General features: G+C 48.1%; 1 long non-coding RNA gene across 1 annotated transcript; it reads right to left on the bottom strand.

Moving 5' to 3' along the window:
* Positions 1–9,322: 9,322 nt before the first annotated feature.
* Positions 9,323–9,894, bottom strand: LOC123141160 (uncharacterized). The gene is made up of 3 exons (XR_006470185.1): positions 9,775–9,894; positions 9,611–9,682; positions 9,323–9,494 (listed from the first exon to the last, which is right to left on the bottom strand). It is a non-coding gene; the product is annotated as an uncharacterized lncRNA (long non-coding RNA).

The following is a 9,894-nucleotide window of genomic DNA, read 5'->3' as shown; positions in this document are numbered from 1 at the left end:
GATCCCCGACCCCGAACTCATGGTGCCTACAAAGGGAAGAAGAAGAAAGAAGAGGTTTAGGGGTGACATGGATGACCTAGCTGGATACACCGGAATGAAACAATTTGGTAGCGGCCATTTCATGGAGGCACTGGACATCAATAGTTGTGGTGAGCCGGGACACAATGTTAGGAAATGCACCAAAAAGCCACGGACCGATGCCAACACTCCGGATCCCACTAGTCAAAGTGGTGCCTGAAGAGGAGGTACCGGTGCCACACGAGGAGATAGGAGTGGTAGTGGACGAGGAGGCAGGAGTGGTGCGCGTGGAGGACGGACGAATCTTGGCGGTAGTGGACTAGGAGACAGTCTTAGAGGGCGTGGGGGACGGTTGGGTACCGGTGGGCGTGGTCATAGGACAAGAAGGGTTGTTAGAGGAAGGCCTATTGACATCTTGCTTAACCCAGATGGTTGAAATAATGTGAATGGTACTTGTTATTTGGTCTTGTTTATTTGTTTTTCTTGCATACATACATGTTATTTTACTCTACTAACTACCAAATTTGTCTTTATAGGCATGGCTTCTTCCGGTTCCGTGACGAGGCCACCGTGTGCTAACTGCAAGGACATGCCGGACAAGTGGACAGACGCCCAGTTGGATAAGGTGAAGGACAAAGATATGAGAACTCCATCATGTTGGTGTGGAGATGTTTGCAAAGTCGCGGACCGCAATAAATCATGGACGGAAGGAGACGATATTTTGTTTGTCCCAACTATGCCTACGATCGTCCTCGTCCAGCTCACGCCTATGATGTACCGCCGGTAAGTTGTTCAAGTTCAAAGAGTATTCAACCGTTGCTACAACTTGAACCTATCTTACTAATGACCACATTTGTTGTTTATTCGTACGTAGTCGCCGCCTCCACTTTGTAAGTACTTCACATGGATAGATCTAGATGTGCCAGAAGATGTTAAGAAAGATCAATATCGAGATTGTCTAAGGAGGCAGCGGTTGTTTGAAGAATCATTTCAGAGAGGCTTGGATGAAGAGCGTAGTGAAAAGGAGAGGATGGAGCGAAAGAAGTGTGAGGAGGAGAGGGCATGCAAGGAGAAGATTGCTCGTCAAGAGGAGAGAGCAAGAAAGCTTGCAAGGGCTCGTGAAGCCCAAGAGGAGGACGAGGCACGCGACAAGAAAGGAAAATGGCCTCGTGTGACCCAATAAGGCCTTCGTTTAAAAAAACTAGTCATGAACTATGTCTTCGATTCGAGAAACATGTGATGAACTACGTCTTTGATTTGTCAAACCTGTCATGAACTATGTACTTTATTGTGAAACCTGTCATGAACTATGTCTTCGATTTGTGAAACTTGTGCTGAAACTATCTCATGAACTATGTTTGTTGTGCTGTTGCTGTGACTTCACTTGTCTTCAAATGATTAAGAAGAAAAATAGAGTAAACTCTGCTCTGCTTTGCACCCTACCGCCAGAAGCCTCGTCGGTAGGCTATGAAACCCTACCGCCATGTGCCTTGGCGGTAAGCTATTAAACCCCACAACAAACTCCTGGAACACAAACTCTCCCCTGTTTTGCGGTAGGGTTGGCCACCCTACCGCTGGCCCCCTTGGCGGTAGGTTCCTACCGCCAGGTTTCATGGCGGTAGGGTTGGCCACCCTAAGGCCATCACTACTGTGACCAAATCGGCGACATTTCCAGCGGTAGGGTTGGCCGGCCTACCGCCAGACCTCTCGGCGGTAGCATTCTACCGCCAGGTATCATGGCGGTAGGGTTGGCCACCCTACGGCCATTGTTGTTGTGACCAAGTAGGCCATTCTTCTGGCGGTAGGGTTGGTCACCCTACCGCCGGAGCCTATGGCGGTAGGGTGCTGATCCATGTCCCTTTGCCTTTATTTTATAGCCCTTTGCCTTTCCATTTCTTACAAACTTCTATGAACTAAGCATCCACAAATGATCGAGTAGCAAAGACATACATAACCGAGCATAGTTCATTACATCCACAAATGACACTTGTTCAAAAAACATCTAGCGATTCGAATGACATGAGTTCAAACTACAAGCTCAAGCTCGAGCATACATTTTCTACAACGGCAAGAAAGATCTCAAACATATAAGACGTTCAATTTGTGCGTCACGATCAGGATTAGGCTTCAGTTGATAATCCGACGATCCCACCCAATTCTCCAACACACCTTTCGTTTCGCCGAACCAGGCCCATCGAGCACGACGTTCCGGAATCTCTGACTTGCCTTGTGTGATTGCCCATCCAATGACCTGTCCGGATTTTCTCAAGTCCAGCTCGCGGAATTCTTCTATGTTCACAGAGAAAAAGATCTCCGTTGCCACAGAATGTCTGCAAGCATATTCCTTCTCATGCAACTCATTAAGTATCTTCTATTTTTCTTTCACAAGCCTACGTAAAACTTTTCTCTCCTTAAGATCAGAAGGTTCCTTCATGAATGGATACTTGTTGAAATCCATCATGGCAGCAATTACCTCATCATTGCTCTTGAACCATGCCTCAAGCTCCCTCTTGATACGAAGTACTCGCTCCGCTACAATCTTCTCAGACGCTACCGCCAGACTCTTAGATGCAATGTCACAACACTTCTCATATACTTTCTTCATCTCCTCCGGGGTCATGTTTTCCATGCTACATGAAATGGAAACAAACCAAAACTCAAATAAAATGATACAATACAAACACAAAGCATAACTTATTTAGGCTACATAATGTTCTCACTGATTCAAATGACATAGGTTACATAAACGATAAGGGTACATGCCATTACAGTCCAAATGACACTACAACATCATGTGTTTCAACCCCCTCTACTAGTCCATCTACAAGACATCTTTGTCGTACGGCCCGGGGTTGCAACAAACGACATCATTTCTTTCATGGACCCAAGCCCAACGAGTTGCCCGACTAAGTATCGCCGATGATGGTTGCCTAATTAGCCAATCAATGATCTGGCCAGGGTTGTTAAAGTCCATCTTATTCACTTCATCCCTTGTTCCACACAATGCAATTTGCCTTGCAAGAGCGCGTCTATGAATTTTCTCTTCCTTCTTGAGGTTGCTTATGTTTTTCTCTTTAGCTTGGTATAACTTAACTCTGGCATCGTCGCACTTCGACACATAATACTTTGAAAAATCTCTACAAGCCGCATTCAATGCATCAACGGCTTTGACCCACAAGTCCATCTTTTCCTCAATGACTGCACGTTCACGCTTCGCCGCCGCCTCCGCGGAAGTCTCAACAAAGATGATCAATCCCATCCTACAAGTCGAGGGATTACTATAACGGTCATCCAAGGCAAAAATCATAACCGTCTCTTGACAAAAACTATAACCCTAGGAGTAGATCGAGCTATAATTCGAGAGGTAACTACTCTAACAAAACCCTAATTAAACTATAACCATAACGTTCGTCATATAGGCATTTACTTAAGCATAACCATAACCATAACCTTAACCCTAACCATGTCATCAAACCTAACCCTAACAAAACCCTAAATGATATTTCTTACTACCCAAACAGTGCTATTGACACAATACATTGTGAAAGCACAAACATTACCCTAAATGCATCATATACATTGATTTCACCACAACAAAACCATGAACTAGTGCTTCCAACAAAATGAGCAAAATGCATGATTTGAACCAACCAAATGAAGGGGGGTGGGGGAGGTACCTTGGGTGATGCAAATGGCCTCGATCCACGGGACAAATCTCAAGCAATGGAGGGGGATCTAGTGGGTGATTTGGTGGGGGGAAGAGGGGGAGAGAGCTTGAGCTCGAAAAGAAGAGTGGGTGGGGAGCAGCACATCCCCCTCCCCTCACAACCTTATCCAGTAACCTACCGCCAGAGAGCCCGGCGGTAGGTTGCAAGAGCCTACCGCCATACACGGCGGCGGTAGGTCCCTTTGCCACGTGTACACGGCCGTTAACGGCCATACGGCGTCAGGGAACCTACCGCCACGCTGGGCGGCGGTAGCTTGTACGTACCTACCGCCAGGTCTTCCGGCGGTAGCAAAAGGATCAAATCTCGAAAAAAATTCATACCGGGGTCAGATCCCAATTTTATACGCCGAAAGGGTCAAAACACGAAATTTGGCCCCAGGCGGTCTGCTACATCTCCCCGGGCAAACGCCGCCTCCACGCACACGAGCACCGCACAGCACACGATCCGTTCCATGGCAGGCTAAAGCTGCTTTGGTTTGGTTGAAAGAGTGGGGCGTCTCCTTCTCCGTCACTTCCGCTTTCGCTGCATTTCATTGACCTTCTTCCTTTTCCGCTTGCACGGCTAGGCTAGCCAGCCACCGCCGCAGCAGCATGCAAGTCGATCCATCACACGCGCTGCTGCTGCTGCTGCTCGAGCATCTAGTTCTCGCACCGTACGTTTTTGGCCCGTATTTGGATGATCAATGTTCGTGCGAGGGTTCCTTGCGTTGCTGGTGTTTCCCGAGGTAGATCCATTTTTCGATCCGCGTGTGCATGCACTCTTTTGATCGCGTGGAGACCAGGGCTGGGACTGGGAGGCGCATTCCGTGCAGTAGCGACCGCGGATCAGTTCGTACCGCGACTCCATGGCAGGCCTAGATGGCTTTGATCCGGTGCAAAACCGATGCGTTTTTCGCCTCGTTTGGAGGGTGTTCTCTTTTGCGCTTATAGCCACAGCCACCGGCTAGGTTTTACTTTTGTGGATTTTTTTTTTGGAACGGAGGCTCCAGAGGAGCCCGACTTTGAATTAACAAAGCCATCAACCGGCCAGGAGTACAAGATCAGACCACGAACAAAGAAACGGCTAAAGGATACAAGGGAGAAAGCAGAACAACTTACAACGCTACACCTACAACCAGCAAACGGAAAATTACATTGAAGTGCAGCTAATTGAGGATAAGCCCACTACACAAAGGCCCTGAAACGACTACGGAAGAAGCCACGAGGATCTGCAGCCGCTAGAATAGGTCGGGCACATGACTGAAACCAGGAACTGGAGATGACATAACACATGCTTTCTCTAACACCGAAGGGGAACCCTTCCCCTCGCCTAGGCTCGAAGGCGCCGAACCGTCAAAGTGTAGAGACGCTCACCCGAGAGCTAAAGCAAGGTTGGCCTCAAGTCCGGGCCAGCCATGGATCACAACCAACATCACGCCGGAGCACACACATGGAGGCTGCGACGCAGACGCCGTAGGGAACCGATGGAAGAGGGTAAGCCGCCGGGAGAGTCGCCGAAAGGAAGAAGCTGCCAAGCCACATGGCGAAGATTAGGTCCGAGGAACTCAAGAACCAGCCGAATCGGCACCAACAGCGCTGCTGCTGCCAGGAAGGGGAACCCGATCCCCTTCCGCCCTGACTCGAGGGCGCCGACCCGCCGGGGCATTGCAAAACACCGCCGCTGAGCAACTTGTGGCTGGATCTGAAACCTGCACCGAATATATACGCCATCGACTCTACAGACGCCAGACGCCCACCTGCAACTGCTACACACCCCCAAAGCACCAACCTTCCCCAGACAGCGCCTCCAAGGAGGACACGACGCACCAGGCGTCGCCGCCGCCCATCCCACGCCGGGATTTGAGCTTTCGCCCGGGAGGCATGGCCGGGGTGTGGATGGGAGCCCACGGCTGCGACTCCAACGAGCAGACCGACGCAAAAGGGGCGCCGCCGCCGTGTTGGGAATACCAACAGGGGTTTCCCCTGGGCTCGTCCAGCACCACCAGCTCAGGGAGCACCCCGCCGGCACCGGATCCGGGGATCAGAGACCCAGAATCAGGCGAAACCAGCAAGGGAGAGCAGAGAGAGGGAGAACTTGTCCTTCAGATCTGGAGCAGAGGAGGGAGAACCTCGCCGCGCCGCGACCACTGCCCGCCAGGACCTCGCTGCCCGAGCAGCCGAGGGATCCGGCCCGCACCTCCCGCGCGCGCCGCCAGCCGAAGGACGACGCCGCCTCACCAACCGGGCCGCCGCCCGGCTTCCGGGGACCAACGCAAGCGAGCGAAGCGCCGAAGCCCCGCCGCCACCGTCATCAGCAGTCGCCGAGGCGAAGCCCGACGACTCCCTCGGGTGGCGGCAGGGGAGGAGGGGTGGAGGGAGCGGCGCCTAGGGAAACCCTAGGGGCCCTCGGGTCGCCCCGGGGAGGACGACGCGAGGGGAGGGGAAGAAAAAATCACTGTGGATTTTATTTATTAAGTTCATCGACGATGGGTCAGGTGTTGGAGTTGCTGTGGTCTTATCATGTGTCCCGATTCCGTTTGCTACTTGGCTAATTACCAGATGGATCATATCGACTGATGTTCCATTTACTGATGTTGTTTTTGCGGCAGACAAGGACGCTAATTACTACCCCGCATCAAGGAAGCACGCGCGCGGAGGCAGATAGATGGACGCGGTTCCTCCATCCGCGGCTCTACAGGCCGCGCCCATGGTACGTACGTGACGTGCGTACGACAAGATCAGCATCAGCTAGCTTTTCTGGCGATTTGGTTGCTTGCTTTTTGTTCATCCAGGCGGCCGATCCATTGGATCACTCTACCTTTTAATCTGTTGACGTTACGGTTGATACGATCGATGGCCACGGTTTAGATGCTGCCGTGGCGCATTGCTTCTTATTATTAGGCGGATTGCTAATCGCTGGCTGGGTGGCCACTTGTGTGTTAATGGTCGTCCCGCTGCTTAACTTACTATTACACATACATGGGACCGTGATTCGTGCGACATGTCTTCTTGCCAAAGTTTGTTAGAATCCGAGATAGCAACGGATTGCTATGCGTGATATATAGATCCAGGCACCCAAGCTAAAGTGGAATGTACGTGATTTTGCCGATTAAATGAGTAGAGTACTATGTTACTTTGCACTATGGAGGTGGTAAATTAGACTAGTATCATATGCATGACGTATAAGTTACTCCCCACTATGACCAGCCTGAAGATCAATAGGCCTTGCCCAACGCGACAGGACCTCAACGCATGCATGTCTAGCTAGTACTAGGCCACGACAGGACTTTCTTATCATGCACAACAAACAATTACACATCATTTGTTATGATAAGTTATGTCATCTTGGCAAAATTGTCTAGTTGGCATGCATGATGGGTGATAGACAATGCTTGTTCAACCAAGTCATAGCTACCGTAGGTCGAGCGGGTCGAGCACTGGCTTGTTCGCAATTATAAGGGGAGCTCAACAATGGACTAAGCTGCGGCATACAAGAGTTTCATCAAAAGTCATCTTGTGGAGCCAAGCAAAATTGTTCGTCCCGTCAGGGGATGTCCTTCAACATGGACATATGGCTTCGTCGATGATGAATGCAATAGTACCGAGGGGGCTTGGTGAAGTATCTATCCATCGTTAGAGGAGCAAATCTCAGTATTGAACTTCCAAGTCCCTCTAGACATACTTTTTTGATGTACTGGAAAGTTGTTGCTATAATCGCCCTATTACAGGTAACGTTTGACAACCCCAAAGTAACAGGTCCGACATGAAGGGACACGACATTCTCATGGTCTAAGGAAGTGAGTACACATTAACACTTTCATGATTGTACTTATAACTTGTGATGATGTGATCTCCTAGCATATCATTTAGTTGGGTCTGCTGAACACCATTGTTCTGTTAATAATGTGCTCTCATTGTTGTGAGCATACTTGTTACTTTAACAGTAGTGGAGCTAGGTTCAGCATACGCCCCAGGCAAGCAGTGTAACTACAGTGTAATTTTTGCTACAGTGTGCTACAGTTAACAAAGAAATGATCCACCACGCCCCAGGCCAAGGCCCTGGCTGCCTGGGGCCTAGAACCGCCACTGACTTTAACGATACCTTTTGATCAGGAAAACCAAATCATCCTGTAACACATGAGCTAGTTTTAGAGGCAAGACTATGAAACTACTTGGTGTTTATGTCCTCACACATGCAAATGAGTTTTTGTGTGAATCTCATATTCAAGGACCTTCACAATTATAGTACAAAAATATAAACATTAATTAAAATATGAAAAATAAATAATCGTACTTTATTATTGCATGTATGGCATTTTTCCAACATGCTCGTCTATGAAGTTGCTATAGCGTAGCACTCCCAGATGTCGAAAGCCGTTCGACAAGCTACACCATGAGGTATAACGTAGCACTCAAGGACGATAAGTCCATGAAAACAGATGCATGACTTAGCTAATTGTCACTGCTCTCACAAGCTGCACGATATAGCCAACTCAAGGACGATAAGTCAATGTACACGACAGCTCTAGCTGCGCCTTAATTTCTCGTATGGACCGGAGGTGTGCAGTCAGATCACCGAGAGGAGGATGGAGTCCAATGAACCTAGCTTGGAGTGCACCAGCTCGATCGGGACACCATCCATAACAGCGCGACGAAGGGAACACTGTGATGTGATGATACGGGTAGCTACAAAGCCAAGCCTCCAGAAAATGCCGGCAGCTCTAGCCGGAGACGTCATGCCGCAATTATTTATTGCACGTTCTGTGAACAGAAGCTAGTAGTAGGAGCCTTGTGCGCATCTTTTTTCCTTGTGCGCATCTTTTTTCTTCAGGAAAAACTTGCGACCGATCTAAGCAGAAGCAGCTACTAGATAGGTAGACTTGCCCAACGAGACGAGACCTCAAGTTTTAGCCATGTCAGCTCAAACGCCGCGGAAAGTCTAGTAGGCCTTGGCCACGTACAGGAAGATCATCAAATGAGCTACAGTGTCCTACGTACGGACGCATCCAATAGGACTTTGCCCGACACGACGGGACCTCAACGCATGTCTAGCCAGTAGGCCACGACGGGGACTCCACGGAGCTGAGTCTGCAAACTCTACATCCGATCCAGGCGACGCTTGCTCTCCGAAGTCATCAATAATTTGGTCCCTTTGACCTGAACGATCACACCGTGTATATATGCAGCGGCCGTCATTGTGGACCCAATCCTTGTCCGTTGCATGCCACATGCACCAGTTCATCTACTACCCCTACTAGTTGAATGCCCGTACGCTGCCACGGACACACAAAATATGAAGTATATGATGTGAAAAGATTACTCGACAAAGTGATAGAATGGACTTGAATATTTTAAATGAGTGCTTTTTATAGAATATATTTTGACAAAAAAACAATGTCATAGGTAATTCAAAATCTATGAACATGGACAAACTTGTATTTAAATGTAGATAATAACTAAATCATCCATGAAATTAGCACATCCATTAAAACACCATAGACACAAACAAATATGACGAAACAGTCACCTACATAGTACATACAAACCAAGTACGTGATAACTACACTTACAAATTGAAACACACAATCATGCGTAATAGGCATAACCAATGTCTACTATCTCTACTACATGCGCCGAGCTTTCTTTGTATACATCCTGTGTCGGGGATCCTTTGTAGACAACTCGCTTGCTAGGAAAGCCCACCTCCACTCAATAAATTGCTGAACAAACTTCATATCAATCAACCCACCTATTATTTTCTGGCGAATATCTGCAAAAATATATATTATAAATGTTGCATTTAATAATATTTAAAATTTGTCTACATAGGTTAATAACAATCGTAAGTAATTGATTTTTAGTTGATAATAAGTCATAACTACTCACCATCAAGTGCGCGTGCTGCAGTATGATCCGGGTTGAATGCAAGGGTGGTGTAATTTGAAGTTTCCAGATTTCCTATTGCCAAGATAAAAAAATATTTAGGTTGACATAACAATACACTTCCTTAGAATATGCAATACATGTATTGGTATAGATGCTTCAATTACCGTATTTGCAATCCTTACGAAGCATAGTGGCAAGGACAATAGATTTATTGCCTTCAGTTGTTGACCACCTATATGAGTTCTGAATCAAGTTGCCACCCCAAATCCCAACAACTATAAGTT

The sequence above is a fragment of the Triticum aestivum genome, chromosome 6D (genome assembly GCF_018294505.1).
Source record: "Triticum aestivum cultivar Chinese Spring chromosome 6D, IWGSC CS RefSeq v2.1, whole genome shotgun sequence".
Classification (NCBI taxonomy): domain Eukaryota; kingdom Viridiplantae; phylum Streptophyta; class Magnoliopsida; order Poales; family Poaceae; genus Triticum; species Triticum aestivum.
This window is presented reverse-complemented; position numbering and strand designations above follow the sequence as displayed.